The sequence below is a fragment of the Hyla sarda genome, chromosome 8, assembly GCF_029499605.1.
Source record: "Hyla sarda isolate aHylSar1 chromosome 8, aHylSar1.hap1, whole genome shotgun sequence".
In the NCBI taxonomy this organism is placed as follows: Eukaryota; Metazoa; Chordata; class Amphibia; order Anura; family Hylidae; genus Hyla; species Hyla sarda.
This window is the reverse complement of record NC_079196.1, coordinates 118,303,343-118,328,726: the sequence shown is the minus strand read 5'-3', so window position 1 is coordinate 118,328,726 and position 25,384 is coordinate 118,303,343. Positions and strand designations below refer to the sequence as shown.

General features: G+C 43.3%; 14 pseudogenes; all 14 read right to left on the bottom strand.

The window, feature by feature from the left end:
* Positions 1–1,204: 1,204 nt before the first annotated feature.
* On the bottom strand, positions 1,205–1,470 carry LOC130288364 (U2 spliceosomal RNA; annotated as a pseudogene).
* A 1,470-nt stretch (positions 1,471–2,940) lies between these two features.
* LOC130287501 (U2 spliceosomal RNA) lies at positions 2,941–3,204 on the bottom strand (annotated as a pseudogene).
* Positions 3,205–4,682: 1,478 nt separating this feature from the next.
* LOC130287544 (U2 spliceosomal RNA) lies at positions 4,683–4,947 on the bottom strand (annotated as a pseudogene).
* A 1,478-nt stretch (positions 4,948–6,425) lies between these two features.
* Positions 6,426–6,689, bottom strand: LOC130287500 (U2 spliceosomal RNA; annotated as a pseudogene).
* Positions 6,690–8,159: 1,470 nt separating this feature from the next.
* LOC130285636 (U2 spliceosomal RNA) lies at positions 8,160–8,423 on the bottom strand (annotated as a pseudogene).
* Positions 8,424–9,889: 1,466 nt separating this feature from the next.
* LOC130287499 (U2 spliceosomal RNA) lies at positions 9,890–10,153 on the bottom strand (annotated as a pseudogene).
* Positions 10,154–11,593: 1,440 nt separating this feature from the next.
* Positions 11,594–11,857, bottom strand: LOC130287497 (U2 spliceosomal RNA; annotated as a pseudogene).
* Positions 11,858–13,297: 1,440 nt separating this feature from the next.
* Positions 13,298–13,561, bottom strand: LOC130287496 (U2 spliceosomal RNA; annotated as a pseudogene).
* A 1,462-nt stretch (positions 13,562–15,023) lies between these two features.
* On the bottom strand, positions 15,024–15,287 carry LOC130287495 (U2 spliceosomal RNA; annotated as a pseudogene).
* Positions 15,288–16,764: 1,477 nt separating this feature from the next.
* Positions 16,765–17,028, bottom strand: LOC130287494 (U2 spliceosomal RNA; annotated as a pseudogene).
* Positions 17,029–18,500: 1,472 nt separating this feature from the next.
* Positions 18,501–18,767, bottom strand: LOC130288723 (U2 spliceosomal RNA; annotated as a pseudogene).
* Positions 18,768–20,227: 1,460 nt separating this feature from the next.
* On the bottom strand, positions 20,228–20,491 carry LOC130287493 (U2 spliceosomal RNA; annotated as a pseudogene).
* A 1,473-nt stretch (positions 20,492–21,964) lies between these two features.
* Positions 21,965–22,230, bottom strand: LOC130288680 (U2 spliceosomal RNA; annotated as a pseudogene).
* A 1,466-nt stretch (positions 22,231–23,696) lies between these two features.
* LOC130288453 (U2 spliceosomal RNA) lies at positions 23,697–23,963 on the bottom strand (annotated as a pseudogene).
* Positions 23,964–25,384: the final 1,421 nt, after the last annotated feature.

Here is a 25,384-nt window from a genome sequence, read left to right as displayed (position 1 = left end):
CTTGCATATAAGACAATATTTCAGATCTGCATATGAAAACAACACGCCTACCTTTGTTGCACATAGCTGCCTGCCTGTCTCTAGTTACCCCACTGGCTGTAGCTGCGTCCCTTCCGACATGGAATAACACCAACTGTAACGATAAACTGAAAATTAACAGTATAAACCTGCATCATTTTGGACTCTGGTATTTGCTGAATCCGGGTGACCTGACAATCGATGGTGGTGCCGCTGGTGATTCTGGCCTTCTTGGAATCTGTTGGGCCTATGTGTTAGCTCACACATCACTTGGGTATCCATGGTAACTACCACAACATGGTCATCTGCAGTTTACATCTAGCCCGTGGCATTGAATGGCATTTTAAAAGTGCTAAGGGTCCTGGTGCAATAATCCTCCCATGAGGATCAGCCTCAACGGCTTTGTAGATTGCACTCATGTCAGCAACTCCATATACATTTTTTTTTCTTCATGCTTCTTTCTTCATCCTTTTTTCTTTCTGTCATTCAGACTTTCATTCATTCGATCTCTCTCACTCACTTGCTTTAACTCATTTGTTCTCACTCACTCACTCACTCACTCAATCACTCACTCACTCATTCACTCTCACTCACTCTCACTCTCTCACTCACTCGCTCACTAAGTCAGTCTCTCTCTCTCTCTCTCTTTTTCTTTTTATATATATTTTTTTCCGTCTTCTTCTTCTTCTTCTTCAGACCCTGTCATAGCACTAATGCCTTTCCAATACCACCAGCAGATGGAGACACTCCATTGCAACATTGGTTGTGAGCAGCAGTTTCTAAAAACAAATGCCTCATGGCGGATTTCCCATCCATCAATGGATGGTAAATTTTGTTTTTATCATTCACTGACCACAGAAACCAATGCATGGTCAAGCAACAGCAATGACACACCCTTGTGTATAGGCATGAGACCCTCATGTCATTTAACAGGATTCAGCACCACCCACAAGACAGCTACCTGTCATGTCATGTCAAACCTGCACAGGTGTGCTAGATTATTATTATTTAGTTTTATTTTATTTTTTTACACCAATCAGTGTGCAAACATGGTCATTAAAACGCTAAATGAATAGACGTTCATAAACCAGTCAGTGCAACTCATCATTTTGGTCTCCAATTCTCAAACTCAAATTCTCACCCACGGAGGATTAAATGAGAATCTTTCTTGTTTAACACTGGAATGGGGTGGTGCACTGTTCACTACCCGAAGATACTGCCACATCGGGTCAATGCATAGGGCGACAGAAGCAAGCTTCCAAATCAGCTCCCTTTCTCAAAAATCCATTTAATTTATGGTCCCCAGATAGGGAACGTATGTATCAGTATGTGCTCACAAGTCACCCAAGTGCAAGTATTCACACAAAAAAAAAAACGTGCCTCAGGATGCGATCTGTCGCAAGATCCTTTCTTTTTTTACACTTGATCTAAGCCAAAAGGCCTAGAGGGGATAACCGGGAAAGGGGTGGACCCAACCATGTCCCCTTCATGAGCACTCACATTACTCATAGGAATGGAAGGAAGGAAGGCTGGCAGCCAACCAGACTCCCATACACTCTCTGGGTGGGTGGCAGTCAGCCACCCATACATACATACATACAGCACAGGCTAAACCCACATCATCACTTAAAAAAAGGACAGGCGACCATTGCACTCTGATGGAGCATTTAGCAATGCAATCCATAGCCTGGCTTTTGCCTGAACCCCCATCACTCCTCCTCTTGCATATAAGACAATATTTCAGATCTGCATATGAAAACAACACGCCTACCTTTGTTGCACATAGCTGCCTGCCTGTCTCTAGTTACCCCACTGGCTGTAGCTGCGTCCCTTCCGACATGGAATAACACCAACTGTAACGATAAACTGAAAATTAACAGTATAAACCTGCATCATTTTGGACTCTGGTATTTGCTGAATCCGGGTGACCTGACAATCGATGGTGGTGCCGCTGGTGATTCTGGCCTTCTTGGAATCTGTTGGGCCTATGTGTTAGCTCACACATCACTTGGGTATCCATGGTAACTACCACAACATGGTCATCTGCAGTTTACATCTAGCCCGTGGCATTGAATGGCATTTTAAAAGTGCTAAGGGTCCTGGTGCAATAATCCTCCCATGAGGATCAGCCTCAACGGCTTTGTAGATTGCACTCATGTCAGCAACTCCATATACATTTTTTTTTCTTCATGCTTCTTTCTTCATCCTTTTTTCTTTCTGTCATTCAGACTTTCATTCATTCGATCTCTCTCACTCACTTGCTTTAACTCATTTGTTCTCACTCACTCACTCACTCACTCACTCAATCACTCACTCACTCATTCACTCTCACTCACTCTCACTCTCTCACTCACTCGCTCACTAAGTCAGTCTCTCTCTCTCTTTTTCTTTTTATATATATTTTTTTCCGTCTTCTTCTTCTTCTTCTTCAGACCCTGTCATAGCACTAATGCCTTTCCAATACCACCAGCAGATGGAGACACTCCATTGCAACATTGGTTGTGAGCAGCAGTTTCTAAAAACAAATGCCTCATGGCGGATTTCCCATCCATCAATGGATGGTAAATTTTGTTTTTATCATTCACTGACCACAGAAACCAATGCATGGTCAAGCAACAGCAATGACACACCCTTGTGTATAGGCATGAGACCCTCATGTCATTTAACAGGATTCAGCACCACCCACAAGACAGCTACCTGTCATGTCATGTCAAACCTGCACAGGTGTGCTAGATTATTATTATTTAGTTTTATTTTATTTTTTTACACCAATCAGTGTGCAAACATGGTCATTAAAACGCTAAATGAATAGACGTTCATAAACCAGTCAGTGCAACTCATCATTTTGGTCTCCAATTCTCAAACTCAAATTCTCACCCACGGAGGATTAAATGAGAATCTTTCTTGTTTAACACTGGAATGGGGTGGTGCACTGTTCACTACCCGAAGATACTGCCACATCGGGTCAATGCATAGGGCGACAGAAGCAAGCTTCCAAATCAGCTCCCTTTCTCAAAAATCCATTTAATTTATGGTCCCCAGATAGGGAACGTATGTATCAGTATGTGCTCACAAGTCACCCAAGTGCAAGTATTCACACAAAAAAAAACGTGCCTCAGGATGCGATCTGTCGCAAGATCCTTTCTTTTTTTACACTTGATCTAAGCCAAAAGGCCTAGAGGGGATAACCGGGAAAGGGGTGGACCCAACCATGTCCCCTTCATGAGCACTCACATTACTCATAGGAATGGAAGGAAGGAAGGCTGGCAGCCAACCAGACTCCCATACACTCTCTGGGTGGGTGGCAGTCAGCCACCCATACATACATACATACAGCACAGGCTAAACCCACATCATCACTTAAAAAAAGGACAGGCGACCATTGCACTCTGATGGAGCATTTAGCAATGCAATCCATAGCCTGGCTTTTGCCTGAACCCCCATCACTCCTCCTCTTGCATATAAGACAATATTTCAGATCTGCATATGAAAACAACACGCCTACCTTTGTTGCACATAGCTGCCTGCCTGTCTCTAGTTACCCCACTGGCTGTAGCTGCGTCCCTTCCGACATGGAATAACACCAACTGTAACGATAAACTGAAAATTAACAGTATAAACCTGCATCATTTTGGACTCTGGTATTTGCTGAATCCGGGTGACCTGACAATCGATGGTGGTGCCGCTGGTGATTCTGGCCTTCTTGGAATCTGTTGGGCCTATGTGTTAGCTCACACATCACTTGGGTATCCATGGTAACTACCACAACATGGTCATCTGCAGTTTACATCTAGCCCGTGGCATTGAATGGCATTTTAAAAGTGCTAAGGGTCCTGGTGCAATAATCCTCCCATGAGGATCAGCCTCAACGGCTTTGTAGATTGCACTCATGTCAGCAACTCCATATACATTTTTTTTTCTTCATGCTTCTTTCTTCATCCTTTTTTCTTTCTGTCATTCAGACTTTCATTCATTCGATCTCTCTCACTCACTTGCTTTAACTCATTTGTTCTCACTCACTCACTCACTCACTCACTCACTCAATCACTCACTCACTCACTCATTCACTCTCACTCACTCTCACTCTCTCACTCACTCGCTCACTAAGTCAGTCTCTCTCTCTCTTTTTCTTTTTATATATATTTTTTTCCGTCTTCTTCTTCTTCTTCTTCAGACCCTGTCATAGCACTAATGCCTTTCCAATACCACCAGCAGATGGAGACACTCCATTGCAACATTGGTTGTGAGCAGCAGTTTCTAAAAACAAATGCCTCATGGCGGATTTCCCATCCATCAATGGATGGTAAATTTTGTTTTTATCATTCACTGACCACAGAAACCAATGCATGGTCAAGCAACAGCAATGACACACCCTTGTGTATAGGCATGAGACCCTCATGTCATTTAACAGGATTCAGCACCACCCACAAGACAGCTACCTGTCATGTCATGTCAAACCTGCACAGGTGTGCTAGATTATTATTATTTAGTTTTATTTTATTTTTTTACACCAATCAGTGTGCAAACATGGTCATTAAAACGCTAAATGAATAGACGTTCATAAACCAGTCAGTGCAACTCATCATTTTGGTCTCCAATTCTCAAACTCAAATTCTCACCCACGGAGGATTAAATGAGAATCTTTCTTGTTTAACACTGGAATGGGGTGGTGCACTGTTCACTACCCGAAGATACTGCCACATCGGGTCAATGCGTAGGGCGACAGAAGCAAGCTTCCAAATCAGCTCCCTTTCTCAAAAATCCATTTAATTTATGGTCCCCAGATAGGGAACGTATGTATCAGTATGTGCTCACAAGTCACCCAAGTGCAAGTATTCACACAAAAAAAAAACGTGCCTCAGGATGCGATCTGTCGCAAGATCCTTTCTTTTTTTACACTTGATCTAAGCCAAAAGGCCTAGAGGGGATAACCGGGAAAGGGGTGGACCCAACCATGTCCCCTTCATGAGCACTCACATTACTCATAGGAATGGAAGGAAGGAAGGCTGGCAGCCAACCAGACTCCCATACACTCTCTGGGTGGGTGGCAGTCAGCCACCCATACATACATACATACAGCACAGGCTAAACCCACATCATCACTTAAAAAAAGGACAGGCGACCATTGCACTCTGATGGAGCATTTAGCAATGCAATCCATAGCCTGGCTTTTGCCTGAACCCCCATCACTCCTCCTCTTGCATATAAGACAATATTTCAGATCTGCATATGAAAACAACACGCCTACCTTTGTTGCACATAGCTGCCTGCCTGTCTCTAGTTACCCCACTGGCTGTAGCTGCGTCCCTTCCGACATGGAATAACACCAACTGTAACGATAAACTGAAAATTAACAGTATAAACCTGCATCATTTTGGACTCTGGTATTTGCTGAATCCGGGTGACCTGACAATCGATGGTGGTGCCGCTGGTGATTCTGGCCTTCTTGGAATCTGTTGGGCCTATGTGTTAGCTCACACATCACTTGGGTATCCATGGTAACTACCACAACATGGTCATCTGCAGTTTACATCTAGCCCGTGGCATTGAATGGCATTTTAAAAGTGCTAAGGGTCCTGGTGCAATAATCCTCCCATGAGGATCAGCCTCAACGGCTTTGTAGATTGCACTCATGTCAGCAACTCCATATACATTTTTTTTTCTTCATGCTTCTTTCTTCATCCTTTTTTCTTTCTGTCATTCAGACTTTCATTCATTCGATCTCTCTCACTCACTTGCTTTAACTCATTTGTTCTCACTCACTCACTCACTCACTCAATCACTCACTCACTCATTCACTCTCACTCACTCTCACTCTCTCACTCACTCGCTCACTAAGTCAGTCTCTCTCTCTCTCTCTCTTTTTCTTTTTATATATATTTTTTTCCGTCTTCTTCTTCTTCTTCTTCTTCTTCAGACCCTGTCATAGCACTAATGCCTTTCCAATACCACCAGCAGATGGAGACACTCCATTGCAACATTGGTTGTGAGCAGCAGTTTCTAAAAACAAATGCCTCATGGCGGATTTCCCATCCATCAATGGATGGTAAATTTTGTTTTTATCATTCACTGACCACAGAAACCAATGCATGGTCAAGCAACAGCAATGACACACCCTTGTGTATAGGCATGAGACCCTCATGTCATTTAACAGGATTCAGCACCACCCACAAGACAGCTACCTGTCATGTCATGTCAAACCTGCACAGGTGTGCTAGATTATTATTATTTAGTTTTATTTTATTTTTTTACACCAATCAGTGTGCAAACATGGTCATTAAAACGCTAAATGAATAGACGTTCATAAACCAGTCAGTGCAACTCATCATTTTGGTCTCCAATTCTCAAACTCAAATTCTCACCCACGGAGGATTAAATGAGAATCTTTCTTGTTTAACACTGGAATGGGGTGGTGCACTGTTCACTACCCGAAGATACTGCCACATCGGGTCAATGCATAGGGCGACAGAAGCAAGCTTCCAAATCAGCTCCCTTTCTCAAAAATCCATTTAATTTATGGTCCCCAGATAGGGAACGTATGTATCAGTATGTGCTCACAAGTCACCCAAGTGCAAGTATTCACACAAAAAAAAACGTGCCTCAGGATGCGATCTGTCGCAAGATCCTTTCTTTTTTTACACTTGATCTAAGCCAAAAGGCCTAGAGGGGATAACCGGGAAAGGGGTGGACCCAACCATGTCCCCTTCATGAGCACTCACATTACTCATAGGAATGGAAGGAAGGCTGGCAGCCAACCAGACTCCCATACACTCTCTGGGTGGGTGGCAGTCAGCCACCCATACATACATACATACAGCACAGGCTAAACCCACATCATCACTTAAAAAAAGGACAGGCGACCATTGCACTCTGATGGAGCATTTAGCAATGCAATCCATAGCCTGGCTTTTGCCTGAACCCCCATCACTCCTCCTCTTGCATATAAGACAATATTTCAGATCTGCATATGAAAACAACACGCCTACCTTTGTTGCACATAGCTGCCTGCCTGTCTCTAGTTACCCCACTGGCTGTAGCTGCGTCCCTTCCGACATGGAATAACACCAACTGTAACGATAAACTGAAAATTAACAGTATAAACCTGCATCATTTTGGACTCTGGTATTTGCTGAATCCGGGTGACCTGACAATCGATGGTGGTGCCGCTGGTGATTCTGGCCTTCTTGGAATCTGTTGGGCCTATGTGTTAGCTCACACATCACTTGGGTATCCATGGTAACTACCACAACATGGTCATCTGCAGTTTACATCTAGCCCGTGGCATTGAATGGCATTTTAAAAGTGCTAAGGGTCCTGGTGCAATAATCCTCCCATGAGGATCAGCCTCAACGGCTTTGTAGATTGCACTCATGTCAGCAACTCCATATACATTTTTTTTTCTTCATGCTTCTTTCTTCATCCTTTTTTCTTTCTGTCATTCAGACTTTCATTCATTCGATCTCTCTCACTCACTTGCTTTAACTCATTTGTTCTCACTCACTCACTCACTCAATCACTCACTCACTCATTCACTCTCACTCACTCTCACTCTCTCACTCACTCGCTCACTAAGTCAGTCTCTCTCTCTCTCTCTCTTTTTCTTTTTATATATATTTTTTTCCGTCTTCTTCTTCTTCTTCTTCTTCTTCAGACCCTGTCATAGCACTAATGCCTTTCCAATACCACCAGCAGATGGAGACACTCCATTGCAACATTGGTTGTGAGCAGCAGTTTCTAAAAACAAATGCCTCATGGCGGATTTCCCATCCATCAATGGATGGTAAATTTTGTTTTTATCATTCACTGACCACAGAAACCAATGCATGGTCAAGCAACAGCAATGACACACCCTTGTGTATAGGCATGAGACCCTCATGTCATTTAACAGGATTCAGCACCACCCACAAGACAGCTACCTGTCATGTCATGTCAAACCTGCACAGGTGTGCTAGATTATTATTATTTAGTTTTATTTTATTTTTTTACACCAATCAGTGTGCAAACATGGTCATTAAAACGCTAAATGAATAGACGTTCATAAACCAGTCAGTGCAACTCATCATTTTGGTCTCCAATTCTCAAACTCAAATTCTCACCCACGGAGGATTAAATGAGAATCTTTCTTGTTTAACACTGGAATGGGGTGGTGCACTGTTCACTACCCGAAGATACTGCCACATCGGGTCAATGCATAGGGCGACAGAAGCAAGCTTCCAAATCAGCTCCCTTTCTCAAAAATCCATTTAATTTATGGTCCCCAGATAGGGAACGTATGTATCAGTATGTGCTCACAAGTCACGCAAGTGCAAGTATTCACACAAAAAAAAACGTGCCTCAGGATGCGATCTGTCGCAAGATCCTTTCTTTTTTTACACTTGATCTAAGCCAAAAGGCCTAGAGGGGATAACCGGGAAAGGGGTGGACCCAACCATGTCCCCTTCATGAGCACTCACATTACTCATAGGAATGGAAGGAAGGCTGGCAGCCAACCAGACTCCCATACACTCTCTGGGTGGGTGGCAGTCAGCCACCCATACATACATACATACAGCACAGGCTAAACCCACATCATCACTTAAAAAAAGGACAGGCGACCATTGCACTCTGATGGAGCATTTAGCAATGCAATCCATAGCCTGGCTTTTGCCTGAACCCCCATCACTCCTCCTCTTGCATATAAGACAATATTTCAGATCTGCATATGAAAACAACACGCCTACCTTTGTTGCACATAGCTGCCTGCCTGTCTCTAGTTACCCCACTGGCTGTAGCTGCGTCCCTTCCGACATGGAATAACACCAACTGTAACGATAAACTGAAAATTAACAGTATAAACCTGCATCATTTTGGACTCTGGTATTTGCTGAATCCGGGTGACCTGACAATCGATGGTGGTGCCGCTGGTGATTCTGGCCTTCTTGGAATCTGTTGGGCCTATGTGTTAGCTCACACATCACTTGGGTATCCATGGTAACTACCACAACATGGTCATCTGCAGTTTACATCTAGCCCGTGGCATTGAATGGCATTTTAAAAGTGCTAAGGGTCCTGGTGCAATAATCCTCCCATGAGGATCAGCCTCAACGGCTTTGTAGATTGCACTCATGTCAGCAACTCCATATACATTTTTTTTTCTTCATGCTTCTTTCTTCATCCTTTTTTCTTTCTGTCATTCAGACTTTCATTCATTCGATCTCTCTCACTCACTTGCTTTAACTCATTTGTTCTCACTCACTCACTCACTCACTCACTCAATCACTCACTCACTCATTCACTCTCACTCACTCTCACTCTCTCACTCACTCGCTCACTAAGTCAGTCTCTCTCTCTCTTTTTCTTTTTATATATATTTTTTTCCGTCTTCTTCTTCTTCTTCTTCAGACCCTGTCATAGCACTAATGCCTTTCCAATACCACCAGCAGATGGAGACACTCCATTGCAACATTGGTTGTGAGCAGCAGTTTCTAAAAACAAATGCCTCATGGCGGATTTCCCATCCATCAATGGATGGTAAATTTTGTTTTTATCATTCACTGACCACAGAAACCAATGCATGGTCAAGCAACAGCAATGACACACCCTTGTGTATAGGCATGAGACCCTCATGTCATTTAACAGGATTCAGCACCACCCACAAGACAGCTACCTGTCATGTCATGTCAAACCTGCACAGGTGTGCTAGATTATTATTATTTAGTTTTATTTTATTTTTTTACACCAATCAGTGTGCAAACATGGTCATTAAAACGCTAAATGAATAGACGTTCATAAACCAGTCAGTGCAACTCATCATTTTGGTCTCCAATTCTCAAACTCAAATTCTCACCCACGGAGGATTAAATGAGAATCTTTCTTGTTTAACACTGGAATGGGGTGGTGCACTGTTCACTACCCGAAGATACTGCCACATCGGGTCAATGCATAGGGCGACAGAAGCAAGCTTCCAAATCAGCTCCCTTTCTCAAAAATCCATTTAATTTATGGTCCCCAGATAGGGAACGTATGTATCAGTATGTGCTCACAAGTCACCCAAGTGCAAGTATTCACACAAAAAAAAACGTGCCTCAGGATGCGATCTGTCGCAAGATCCTTTCTTTTTTTACACTTGATCTAAGCCAAAAGGCCTAGAGGGGATAACCGGGAAAGGGGTGGACCCAACCATGTCCCCTTCATGAGCACTCACATTACTCATAGGAATGGAAGGAAGGAAGGCTGGCAGCCAACCAGACTCCCATACACTCTCTGGGTGGGTGGCAGTCAGCCACCCATACATACATACATACAGCACAGGCTAAACCCACATCATCACTTAAAAAAAGGACAGGCGACCATTGCACTCTGATGGAGCATTTAGCAATGCAATCCATAGCCTGGCTTTTGCCTGAACCCCCATCACTCCTCCTCTTGCATATAAGACAATATTTCAGATCTGCATATGAAAACAACACGCCTACCTTTGTTGCACATAGCTGCCTGCCTGTCTCTAGTTACCCCACTGGCTGTAGCTGCGTCCCTTCCGACATGGAATAACACCAACTGTAACGATAAACTGAAAATTAACAGTATAAACCTGCATCATTTTGGACTCTGGTATTTGCTGAATCCGGGTGACCTGACAATCGATGGTGGTGCCGCTGGTGATTCTGGCCTTCTTGGAATCTGTTGGGCCTATGTGTTAGCTCACACATCACTTGGGTATCCATGGTAACTACCACAACATGGTCATCTGCAGTTTACATCTAGCCCGTGGCATTGAATGGCATTTTAAAAGTGCTAAGGGTCCTGGTGCAATAATCCTCCCATGAGGATCAGCCTCAACGGCTTTGTAGATTTTTTTTCTTCATGCTTCTTTCTTCATCCTTTTTTCTTTCTGTCATTCAGACTTTCATTCATTCGATCTCTCTCACTCACTTGCTTTAACTCATTTGTTCTCACTCACTCACTCACTCACTCACTCAATCACTCACTCACTCATTCACTCTCACTCACTCTCACTCTCTCACTCACTCGCTCACTAAGTCAGTCTCTCTCTCTCTTTTTCTTTTTATATATATTTTTTTCCGTCTTCTTCTTCTTCTTCTTCAGACCCTGTCATAGCACTAATGCCTTTCCAATACCACCAGCAGATGGAGACACTCCATTGCAACATTGGTTGTGAGCAGCAGTTTCTAAAAACAAATGCCTCATGGCGGATTTCCCATCCATCAATGGATGGTAAATTTTGTTTTTATCATTCACTGACCACAGAAACCAATGCATGGTCAAGCAACAGCAATGACACACCCTTGTGTATAGGCATGAGACCCTCATGTCATTTAACAGGATTCAGCACCACCCACAAGACAGCTACCTGTCATGTCATGTCAAACCTGCACAGGTGTGCTAGATTATTATTATTTAGTTTTATTTTATTTTTTTACACCAATCAGTGTGCAAACATGGTCATTAAAACGCTAAATGAATAGACGTTCATAAACCAGTCAGTGCAACTCATCATTTTGGTCTCCAATTCTCAAACTCAAATTCTCACCCACGGAGGATTAAATGAGAATCTTTCTTGTTTAACACTGGAATGGGGTGGTGCACTGTTCACTACCCGAAGATACTGCCACATCGGGTCAATGCATAGGGCGACAGAAGCAAGCTTCCAAATCAGCTCCCTTTCTCAAAAATCCATTTAATTTATGGTCCCCAGATAGGGAACGTATGTATCAGTATGTGCTCACAAGTCACCCAAGTGCAAGTATTCACACAAAAAAAAACGTGCCTCAGGATGCGATCTGTCGCAAGATCCTTTCTTTTTTTACACTTGATCTAAGCCAAAAGGCCTAGAGGGGATAACCGGGAAAGGGGTGGACCCAACCATGTCCCCTTCATGAGCACTCACATTACTCATAGGAATGGAAGGAAGGAAGGCTGGCAGCCAACCAGACTCCCATACACTCTCTGGGTGGGTGGCAGTCAGCCACCCATACATACATACATACAGCACAGGCTAAACCCACATCATCACTTAAAAAAAGGACAGGCGACCATTGCACTCTGATGGAGCATTTAGCAATGCAATCCATAGCCTGGCTTTTGCCTGAACCCCCATCACTCCTCCTCTTGCATATAAGACAATATTTCAGATCTGCATATGAAAACAACACGCCTACCTTTGTTGCACATAGCTGCCTGCCTGTCTCTAGTTACCCCACTGGCTGTAGCTGCGTCCCTTCCGACATGGAATAACACCAACTGTAACGATAAACTGAAAATTAACAGTATAAACCTGCATCATTTTGGACTCTGGTATTTGCTGAATCCGGGTGACCTGACAATCGATGGTGGTGCCGCTGGTGATTCTGGCCTTCTTGGAATCTGTTGGGCCTATGTGTTAGCTCACACATCACTTGGGTATCCATGGTAACTACCACAACATGGTCATCTGCAGTTTACATCTAGCCCGTGGCATTGAATGGCATTTTAAAAGTGCTAAGGGTCCTGGTGCAATAATCCTCCCATGAGGATCAGCCTCAACGGCTTTGTAGATTTTTTTTCTTCATGCTTCTTTCTTCATCCTTTTTTCTTTCTGTCATTCAGACTTTCATTCATTCGATCTCTCTCACTCACTTGCTTTAACTCATTTGTTCTCACTCACTCACTCACTCACTCACTCAATCACTCACTCACTCATTCACTCTCACTCACTCTCACTCTCTCACTCACTCGCTCACTAAGTCAGTCTCTCTCTCTCTTTTTCTTTTTATATATATTTTTTTCCGTCTTCTTCTTCTTCTTCTTCAGACCCTGTCATAGCACTAATGCCTTTCCAATACCACCAGCAGATGGAGACACTCCATTGCAACATTGGTTGTGAGCAGCAGTTTCTAAAAACAAATGCCTCATGGCGGATTTCCCATCCATCAATGGATGGTAAATTTTGTTTTTATCATTCACTGACCACAGAAACCAATGCATGGTCAAGCAACAGCAATGACACACCCTTGTGTATAGGCATGAGACCCTCATGTCATTTAACAGGATTCAGCACCACCCACAAGACAGCTACCTGTCATGTCATGTCAAACCTGCACAGGTGTGCTAGATTATTATTATTTAGTTTTATTTTATTTTTTTACACCAATCAGTGTGCAAACATGGTCATTAAAACGCTAAATGAATAGACGTTCATAAACCAGTCAGTGCAACTCATCATTTTGGTCTCCAATTCTCAAACTCAAATTCTCACCCACGGAGGATTAAATGAGAATCTTTCTTGTTTAACACTGGAATGGGGTGGTGCACTGTTCACTACCCGAAGATACTGCCACATCGGGTCAATGCATAGGGCGACAGAAGCAAGCTTCCAAATCAGCTCCCTTTCTCAAAAATCCATTTAATTTATGGTCCCCAGATAGGGAACGTATGTATCAGTATGTGCTCACAAGTCACCCAAGTGCAAGTATTCACACAAAAAAAAACGTGCCTCAGGATGCGATCTGTCGCAAGATCCTTTCTTTTTTTACACTTGATCTAAGCCAAAAGGCCTAGAGGGGATAACCGGGAAAGGGGTGGACCCAACCATGTCCCCTTCATGAGCACTCACATTACTCATAGGAATGGAAGGAAGGCTGGCAGCCAACCAGACTCCCATACACTCTCTGGGTGGGTGGCAGTCAGCCACCCATACATACATACATACAGCACAGGCTAAACCCACATCATCACTTAAAAAAAGGACAGGCGACCATTGCACTCTGATGGAGCATTTAGCAATGCAATCCATAGCCTGGCTTTTGCCTGAACCCCCATCACTCCTCCTCTTGCATATAAGACAATATTTCAGATCTGCATATGAAAACAACACGCCTACCTTTGTTGCACATAGCTGCCTGCCTGTCTCTAGTTACCCCACTGGCTGTAGCTGCGTCCCTTCCGACATGGAATAACACCAACTGTAACGATAAACTGAAAATTAACAGTATAAACCTGCATCATTTTGGACTCTGGTATTTGCTGAATCCGGGTGACCTGACAATCGATGGTGGTGCCGCTGGTGATTCTGGCCTTCTTGGAATCTGTTGGGCCTATGTGTTAGCTCACACATCACTTGGGTATCCATGGTAACTACCACAACATGGTCATCTGCAGTTTACATCTAGCCCGTGGCATTGAATGGCATTTTAAAAGTGCTAAGGGTCCTGGTGCAATAATCCTCCCATGAGGATCAGCCTCAACGGCTTTGTAGATTGCACTCATGTCAGCAACTCCATATACATTTTTTTTTCTTCATGCTTCTTTCTTCATCCTTTTTTCTTTCTGTCATTCAGACTTTCATTCATTCGATCTCTCTCACTCACTTGCTTTAACTCATTTGTTCTCACTCACTCACTCACTCACTCAATCACTCACTCACTCATTCACTCTCACTCACTCTCACTCTCTCACTCACTCGCTCACTAAGTCAGTCTCTCTCTCTCTTTTTCTTTTTATATATATTTTTTTCCGTCTTCTTCTTCTTCTTCTTCAGACCCTGTCATAGCACTAATGCCTTTCCAATACCACCAGCAGATGGAGACACTCCATTGCAACATTGGTTGTGAGCAGCAGTTTCTAAAAACAAATGCCTCATGGCGGATTTCCCATCCATCAATGGATGGTAAATTTTGTTTTTATCATTCACTGACCACAGAAACCAATGCATGGTCAAGCAACAGCAATGACACACCCTTGTGTATAGGCATGAGACCCTCATGTCATTTAACAGGATTCAGCACCACCCACAAGACAGCTACCTGTCATGTCATGTCAAACCTGCACAGGTGTGCTAGATTATTATTATTTAGTTTTATTTTATTTTTTTACACCAATCAGTGTGCAAACATGGTCATTAAAACGCTAAATGAATAGACGTTCATAAACCAGTCAGTGCAACTCATCATTTTGGTCTCCAATTCTCAAACTCAAATTCTCACCCACGGAGGATTAAATGAGAATCTTTCTTGTTTAACACTGGAATGGGGTGGTGCACTGTTCACTACCCGAAGATACTGCCACATCGGGTCAATGCATAGGGCGACAGAAGCAAGCTTCCAAATCAGCTCCCTTTCTCAAAAATCCATTTAATTTATGGTCCCCAGATAGGGAACGTATGTATCAGTATGTGCTCACAAGTCACCCAAGTGCAAGTATTCACACAAAAAAAAACGTGCCTCAGGATGCGATCTGTCGCAAGATCCTTTCTTTTTTTACACTTGATCTAAGCCAAAAGGCCTAGAGGGGATAACCGGGAAAGGGGTGGACCCAACCATGTCCCCTTCATGAGCACTCACATTACTCATAGGAATGGAAGGAAGGCTGGCAGCCAACCAGACTCCCATACACTCTCTGGGTGGGTGGCAGTCAGCCACCCATACATACATACATACAGCACAGGCTAAACCCACATCATCACTTAAAAAAAGGACAGGCGACCATTGCACTCTGATGGAGCATTTAGCAATGCAATCCATAGCCTGGCTTTTGCCTGAACCCCCATCACTCCTCCTCTTGCATATAAGACAATATTTCAGATCTGCATATGAAAACAACACGCCTACCTTTGTTGCACATAGCTGCCTGCCTGTCTCTAGTTACCCCACTGGCTGTAGCTGCGTCCCTTCCGACATGGAATAACACCAACTGTAACGATAAACTGAAAATTAACAGTATAAACCTGCATCATTTTGGACTCTGGTATTTGCTGAATCCGGGTGACCTGACAATCGATGGTGGTGCCGCTGGTGATTCTGGCCTTCTTGGAATCTGTTGGGCCTATGTGTTAGCTCACACATCACTTGGGTATCCATGGTAACTACCACAACATGGTCATCTGCAGTTTACATCTAGCCCGTGGCATTGAATGGCATTTTAAAAGTGCTAAGGGTCCTGGTGCAATAATCCTCCCATGAGGATCAGCCTCAACGGCTTTGTAGATTGCACTCATGTCAGCAACTCCATATACATTTTTTTTTCTTCATGCTTCTTTCTTCATCCTTTTTTCTTTCTGTCATTCAGACTTTCATTCATTCGATCTCTCTCACTCACTTGCTTTAACTCATTTGTTCTCACTCACTCACTCACTCAATCACTCACTCACTCATTCACTCTCACTCACTCTCACTCTCTCACTCACTCGCTCACTAAGTCAGTCTCTCTCTCTCTCTCTCTTTTTCTTTTTATATATATTTTTTTCCGTCTTCTTCTTCTTCTTCTTCTTCTTCTTCTTCAGACCCTGTCATAGCACTAATGCCTTTCCAATACCACCAGCAGATGGAGACACTCCATTGCAACATTGGTTGTGAGCAGCAGTTTCTAAAAACAAATGCCTCATGGCGGATTTCCCATCCATCAATGGATGGTAAATTTTGTTTTTATCATTCACTGACCACAGAAACCAATGCATGGTCAAGCAACAGCAATGACACACCTTTGTGTATAGGCATGAGACCCTCATGTCATTTAACAGGATTCAGCACCACCCACAAGACAGCTACCTGTCATGTCATGTCAAACCTGCACAGGTGTGCTAGATTATTATTATTTAGTTTTATTTTATTTTTTTTACACCAATCAGTGTGCAAACATGGTCATTAAAACGCTAAATGAATAGACGTTCATAAACCAGTCAGTGCAACTCATCATTTTGGTCTCCAATTCTCAAACTCAAATTCTCACCCACGGAGGATTAAATGAGAATCTTTCTTGTTTAACACTGGAATGGGGTGGTGCACTGTTCACTACCCGAAGATACTGCCACATCGGGTCAATGCATAGGGCGACAGAAGCAAGCTTCCAAATCAGCTCCCTTTCTCAAAAATCCATTTAATTTATGGTCCCCAGATAGGGAACGTATGTATCAGTATGTGCTCACAAGTCACCCAAGTGCAAGTATTCACACAAAAAAAAACGTGCCTCAGGATGCGATCTGTCGCAAGATCCTTTCTTTTTTTACACTTGATCTAAGCCAAAAGGCCTAGAGGGGATAACCGGGAAAGGGGTGGACCCAACCATGTCCCCTTCATGAGCACTCACATTACTCATAGGAATGGAAGGAAGGCTGGCAGCCAACCAGACTCCCATACACTCTCTGGGTGGGTGGCAGTCAGCCACCCATACATACATACATACAGCACAGGCTAAACCCACATCATCACTTAAAAAAAGGACAGGCGACCATTGCACTCTGATGGAGCATTTAGCAATGCAATCCATAGCCTGGCTTTTGCCTGAACCCCCATCACTCCTCCTCTTGCATATAAGACAATATTTCAGATCTGCATATGAAAACAACACGCCTACCTTTGTTGCACATAGCTGCCTGCCTGTCTCTAGTTACCCCACTGGCTGTAGCTGCGTCCCTTCCGACATGGAATAACACCAACTGTAACGATAAACTGAAAATTAACAGTATAAACCTGCATCATTTTGGACTTTGGTATTTGCTGAATCCGGGTGACCTGACAATCGATGGTGGTGCCGGTGGTGATTCTGGCCTTCTTGGAATCTGTTGGGCCTATGTGTTAGCTCACACATCACTTGGGTATCCATGGTAACTACCACAACATGGTCATCTGCAGTTTACATCTAGCCCGTGGCATTGAATGGCATTTTAAAAGTGCTAAGGGTCCTGGTGCAATAATCCTCCCATGAGGATCAGCCTCAACGGCTTTGTAGATTGCACTCATGTCAGCAACTCCATATACATTTTTTTTTCTTCATGCTTCTTTCTTCATCCTTTTTTCTTTCTGTCATTCAGACTTTCATTCATTCGATCTCTCTCACTCACTTGCTTTAACTCATTTGTTCTCACTCACTCACTCACTCACTCACTCAATCACTCACTCACTCATTCACTCTCACTCACTCTCACTCTCTCACTCACTCGCTCACTAAGTCAGTCTCTCTCTCTCTCTCTCTTTTTCTTTTTATATATATTTTTTTCCGTCTTCTTCTTCTTCTTCTTCAGACCCTGTCATAGCACTAATGCCTTTCCAATACCACTAGCAGATGGAGACACTCCATTGCAACATTGGTTGTGAGCAGCAGTTTCTAAAAACAAATGCCTCATGGCGGATTTCCCATCCATCAATGGATGGTAAATTTTGTTTTTATCATTCACTGACCACAGAAACCAATGCATGGTCAAGCAACAGCAATGACACACCCTTGTGTATAGGCATGAGACCCTCATGTCATTTAACAGGATTCAGCACCACCCACAAGACAGCTACCTGTCATGTCATGTCAAACCTGCACAGGTGTGCTAGATTATTATTATTTAGTTTTATTTTATTTTTTTACACCAATCAGTGTGCAAACATGGTCATTAAAACGCTAAATGAATAGACGTTCATAAACCAGTCAGTGCAACTCATCATTTTGGTCTCCAATTCTCAAACTCAAATTCTCACCCACGGAGGATTAAATGAGAATCTTTCTTGTTTAACACTGGAATGGGGTGGTGCACTGTTCACTACCCGAAGATACTGCCACATCGGGTCAATGCATAGGGCGACAGAAGCAAGCTTCCAAATCAGCTCCCTTTCTCAAAAATCCATTTAATTTATGGTCCCCAGATAGGGAACGTATGTATCAGTATGTGCTCACAAGTCACCCAAGTGCAAGTATTCACACAAAAAAAAAACGTGCCTCAGGATGCGATCTGTCGCAAGATCCTTTCTTTTTTTTTACACTTGATCTAAGCCAAAAGGCCTAGAGGGGATAACCGGGAAAGGGGTGGACCCAACCATGTCCCCTTCATGAGCACTCACATTACTCATAGGAATGGAAGGAAGGCTGGCAGCCAACCAGCCTCCCATACACTTTCTGGGTGGGTGGCAGTCAGCCACCCATACATACATACAGCACAGGCTAAACCCACATCATCACTTAAAAAAAGGACAGGCGACCATTGCACTCTGATGGAGCATTTAGCAATGCAATCCATAGCCTGGCTTTTGCCTGAACCCCCATCACTCCTCCTCTTGCATATAAGACAATATTTCAGATCTGCATATGAAAACAACACGCCTACCTTTGTTGCACATAGCTGCCTGCCTGTCTCTAGTTACCCCACTGGCTGTAGCTGCGTCCCTTCCGACATGGAATAACACCAACTGTAACGATAAACTGAAAATTAACAGTATAAACCTGCATCATTTTGGACTCTGGTATTTGCTGAATCCGGGTGACCTGACAATCGATGGTGGTGCCGCTGGTGATTCTGGCCTTCTTGGAATCTGTTGGGCCTATGTGTTAGCTCACACATCACTTGGGTATCCATGGTAACTACCACAACATGGTCATCTGCAGTTTACATCTAGCCCGTGGCATTGAATGGCATTTTAAAAGTGCTAAGGGTCCTGGTGCAATAATCCTCCCATGAGGATCAGCCTCAACGGCTTTGTAGATTGCACTCATGTCAGCAACTCCATATACATTTTTTTTTCTTCATGCTTCTTTCTTCATCCTTTTTTCTTTCTGTCATTCAGACTTTCATTCATTCGATCTCTCTCACTCACTTGCTTTAACTCATTTGTTCTCACTCACTCACTCAATCACTCACTCACTCATTCACTCTCACTCACTCTCACTCTCTCACTCACTCGCTCACTAAGTCAGTCTCTCTCTCTCTCTCTCTCTCTTTTTCTTTTTATATATATTTTTTTCCGTCTTCTTCTTCTTCTTCTTCACACCCTGTCATAGCACTAATGCCTTTCCAATACCACCAGCAGATGGAGACACTCCATTGCAACATTGGTTGTGAGCAGCAGTTTCTAAAAACAAATGCCTCATGGCGGATTTCCCATCCATCAATGGATGGTAAATTTTGTTTTTATCATTCACTGACCACAGAAACCAATGCATGGTCAAGCAACAGCAATGACACACCCTTGTGTATAGGCATGAGACCCTCATGTCATTTAACAGGATTCAGCACCACCCACAAGACAGCTACCTGTCATGTCATGTCAAACCTGCACAGGTGTGCTAGATTATTATTATTTAGTTTTATTTTATTTTTTTACACCAATCAGTGTGCAAACATGGTCATTAAAACGCTAAATGAATAGACGTTCATAAACCAGTCAGTGCAACTCATCATTTTGGTCTCCAATTCTCAAACTCAAATTCTCACCCACGGAGGATTAAATGAGAATCTTTCTTGTTTAACACTGGAATGGGGTGGTGCACTGTTCACTACCCGAAGATACTGCCACATCGGGTCAATGCATAGGGCGACAGAAGCAAGCTTCCAAATCAGCTCCCTTTCTCAAAAATCCATTTAATTTATGGTCCCCAGATAGGGAACGTATGTATCAGTATGTGCTCACAAGTCACCCAAGTGCAAGTATTCACACAAAAAAAAACGTGCCTCAGGATGCGATCTGTCGCAAGATCCTTTCTTTTTTTACACTTGATCTAAGCCAAAAGGCCTAGAGGGGATAACCGGGAAAGGGGTGGACCCAACCATGTCCCCTTCATGAGCACTCACATTACTCATAGGAATGGAAGGAAGGCTGGCAGCCAACCAGACTCCCATACACTCTCTGGGTGGGTGGGTGGCAGTCAGCCACCCATACATACATACATACATACATACATACAGCACAGGCTAAACCCACATCATCACTTAAAAAAAGGACAGGCGACCATTGCACTCTGATGGAGCATTTAGCAATGCAATCCATAGCCTGGCTTTTGCCTGAACCCCCATCACTCCTCCTCTTGCATATAAGACAATATTTCAGATCTGCATATGAAAACAACACGCCTACCTTTGTTGCACATAGCTGCCTGCCTGTCTCTAGTTAGCCCACTGGCTGTAGCTGCGTCCCTTCCGACATGGAATAACACCAACTGTAACGATAAACTGAAAATTAACAGTATAAACCTGCATCATTTTGGACTCTGGTATTTGCTGAATCCGGGTGACCTGACAATCGATGGTGGTGCCGCTGGTGATTCTGGCCTTCTTGGAATCTGTTGGGCCTATGTGTTAGCTCACACATCACTTGGGTATCCATGGTAACTACCACAACATGGTCATCTGCAGTTTACATCTAGCCCGTGGCATTGAATGGCATTTTAAAAGTGCTAAGGGTCCTGGTGCAATAATCCTCCCATGAGGATCAGCCTCAACGGCTTTGTAGATTGCACTCATGTCAGCAACTCCATATACATTTTTTTTTCTTCATGCTTCTTTCTTCATCCTTTTTTCTTTCTGTCATTTAGACTTTCATTCATTCGATCTCTCTCACTCACTTGCTTTAACTCATTTGTTCTCACTCACTCACTCAATCACTCACTCACTCATTCACTCTCACTCACTCTCACTCTCTCACTCACTCGCTCACTAAGTCAGTCTCTCTCTCTCTCTCTCTTTTTCTTTTTATATATATTTTTTTCCGTCTTCTTCTTCTTCTTCAGACCCTGTCATAGCACTAATGCCTTTCCAATACCACCAGCAGATGGAGACACTCCATTGCAACATTGGTTGTGAGCAGCAGTTTCTAAAAACAAATGCCTCATGGCGGATTTCCCATCCATCAATGGATGGTAAATTTTGTTTTTATCATTCACTGACCACAGAAACCAATGCATGGTCAAGCAACAGCAATGACACACCCTTGTGTATAGGCATGAGACCCTCATGTCATTTAACAGGATTCAGCACCACCCACAAGACAGCTACCTGTCATGTCATGTCAAACCTGCACAGGTGTGCTAGATTATTATTATTTAGTTTTATTTTATTTTTTTACACCAATCAGTGTGCAAACATGGTCATTAAAACGCTAAATGAATAGACGTTCATAAACCAGTCAGTGCAACTCATCATTTTGGTCTCCAATTCTCAAACTCAAATTCTCACCCACGGAGGATTAAATGAGAATCTTTCTTGTTTAACACTGGAATGGGGTGGTGCACTGTTCACTACCCGAAGATACTGCCACATCGGGTCAATGCATAGGGCGACAGAAGCAAGCTTCCAAATCAGCTCCCTTTCTCAAAAATCCATTTAATTTATGGTCCCCAGATAGGGAACGTATGTATCAGTATGTGCTCACAAGTCACCCAAGTGCAAGTATTCACACAAAAAAAAACGTGCCTCAGGATGCGATCTGTCGCAAGATCCTTTCTTTTTTTTTACACTTGATCTAAGCCAAAAGGCCTAGAGGGGATAACCGGGAAAGGGGTGGACCCAACCATGTCCCCTTCATGAGCACTCACATTACTCATAGGAATGGAAGGAAGGCTGGCAGCCAACCAGACTCCCATACACTCTCTGGGTGGGTGGCAGTCAGCCACCCATACATACATACATACAGCACAGGCTAAACCCACATCATCACTTAAAAAAAGGACAGGCGACCATTGCACTCTGATGGAGCATTTAGCAATGCAATCCATAGCCTGGCTTTTGCCTGAACCCCCATCACTCCTCCTCTTGCATATAAGACAATATTTCAGATCTGCATATGAAAACAACACGCCTACCTTTGTTGCACATAGCTGCCTGCCTGTCTCTAGTTACCCCACTGGCTGTAGCTGCGTCCCTTCCGACATGGAATAACACCAACTGTAACGATAAACTGAAAATTAACAGTATAAACCTGCATCATTTTGGACTCTGGTATTTGCTGAATCCGGGTGACCTGACAATCGATGGTGGTGCCGCTGGTGATTCTGGCCTTCTTGGAATCTGTTGGGCCTATGTGTTAGCTCACACATCACTTGGGTATCCATGGTAACTACCACAACATGGTCATCTGCAGTTTACATCTAGCCCGTGGCATTGAATGGCATTTTAAAAGTGCTAAGGGTCCTGGTGCAATAATCCTCCCATGAGGATCAGCCTCAACGGCTTTGTAGATTGCACTCATGTCAGCAACTCCATATACATTTTTTTTTCTTCATGCTTCTTTCTTCATCCTTTTTTCTTTCTGTCATTCAGACTTTCATTCATTCGATCTCTCTCACTCACTTGCTTTAACTCATTTGTTCTCACTCACTCACTCACTCAATCACTCACTCACTCATTCACTCTCACTCACTCTCACTCTCTCACTCACTCGCTCACTAAGTCAGTCTCTCTCTCTCTCTCTCTCTTTTTCTTTTTATATATATTTTTTTCCGTCTTCTTCTTCTTCTTCTTCAGACCCTGTCATAGCACTAATGCCTTTCCAATACCACCAGCAGATGGAGACACTCCATTGCAACATTGGTTGTGAGCAGCAGTTTCTAAAAACAAATGCCTCATGGCGGATTTCCCATCCATCAATGGATGGTAAATTTTGTTTTTATCATTCACTGACCACAGAAACCAATGCATGGTCAAGCAACAGCAATGACACACCCTTGTGTATAGGCATGAGACCCTCATGTCATTTAACAGGATTCAGCACCACCCACAAGACAGCTACCTGTCATGTCATGTCAAACCTGCACAGGTGTGCTAGATTATTATTATTTAGTTTTATTTTATTTTTTTACACCAATCAGTGTGCAAACATGGTCATTAAAACGCTAAATGAATAGACGTTCATAAACCAGTCAGTGCAACTCATCATTTTGGTCTCCAATTCTCAAACTCAAATTCTCACCCACGGAGGATTAAATGAGAATCTTTCTTGTTTAACACTGGAATGGGGTGGTGCACTGTTCACTACCCGAAGATACTGCCACATCGGGTCAATGCATAGGGCGACAGAAGCAAGCTTCCAAATCAGCTCCCTTTCTCAAAAATCCATTTAATTTATGGTCCCCAGATAGGGAACGTATGTATCAGTATGTGCTCACAAGTCACCCAAGTGCAAGTATTCACACAAAAAAAAAAAACGTGCCTCAGGATGCGATCTGTCGCAAGATCCTTTCTTTTTTTACACTTGATCTAAGCCAAAAGGCCTAGAGGGGATAACCGGGAAAGGGGTGGACCCAACCATGTCCCCTTCATGAGCACTCACATTACTCATAGGAATGGAAGGAAGGCTGGCAGCCAACCAGACTCCCATACACTCTCTGGGTGGGTGGCAGTCAGCCACCCATACATACATACATACAGCACAGGCTAAACCCACATCATCACTTAAAAAAAGGACAGGCGACCATTGCACTCTGATGGAGCATTTAGCAATGCAATCCATAGCCTGGCTTTTGCCTGAACCCCCATCACTCCTCCTCTTGCATATAAGACAATATTTCAGATCTGCATATGAAAACAACACGCCTACCTTTGTTGCACATAGCTGCCTGCCTGTCTCTAGTTACCCCACTGGCTGTAGCTGCGTCCCTTCCGACATGGAATAACACCAACTGTAACGATAAACTGAAAATTAACAGTATAAACCTGCATCATTTTGGACTCTGGTATTTGCTGAATCCGGGTGACCTGACAATCGATGGTGGTGCCGCTGGTGATTCTGGCCTTCTTGGAATCTGTTGGGCCTATGTGTTAGCTCACACATCACTTGGGTATCCATGGTAACTACCACAACATGGTCATCTGCAGTTTACATCTAGCCCGTGGCATTGAATGGCATTTTAAAAGTGCTAAGGGTCCTGGTGCAATAATCCTCCCATGAGGATCAGCCTCAACGGCTTTGTAGATTGCACTCATGTCAGCAACTCCATATACATTTTTTTTTCTTCATGCTTCTTTCTTCATCCTTTTTTCTTTCTGTCATTCAGACTTTCATTCATTCGATCTCTCTCACTCACTTGCTTTAACTCATTTGTTCTCACTCACTCACTCACTCACTCAATCACTCACTCACTCATTCACTCTCACTCACTCTCACTCTCTCACTCACTCGCTCACTAAGTCAGTCTCTCTCTCTCTCTCTCTTTTTCTTTTTATATATATTTTTTTCCGTCTTCTTCTTCTTCTTCTTCAGACCCTGTCATAGCACTAATGCCTTTCCAATACCACCAGCAGATGGAGACACTCCATTGCAACATTGGTTGTGAGCAGCAGTTTCTAAAAACAAATGCCTCATGGCGGATTTCCCATCCATCAATGGATGGTAAATTTTGTTTTTATCATTCACTGACCACAGAAACCAATGCATGGTCAAGCAACAGCAATGACACACCCTTGTGTATAGGCATGAGACCCTCATGTCATTTAACAGGATTCAGCACCACCCACAAGACAGCTACCTGTCATGTCATGTCAAACCTGCACAGGTGTGCTAGATTATTATTATTTAGTTTTATTTTATTTTTTTACACCAATCAGTGTGCAAACATGGTCATTAAAACGCTAAATGAATAGACGTTCATAAACCAGTCAGTGCAACTCATCATTTTGGTCTCCAATTCTCAAACTCAAATTCTC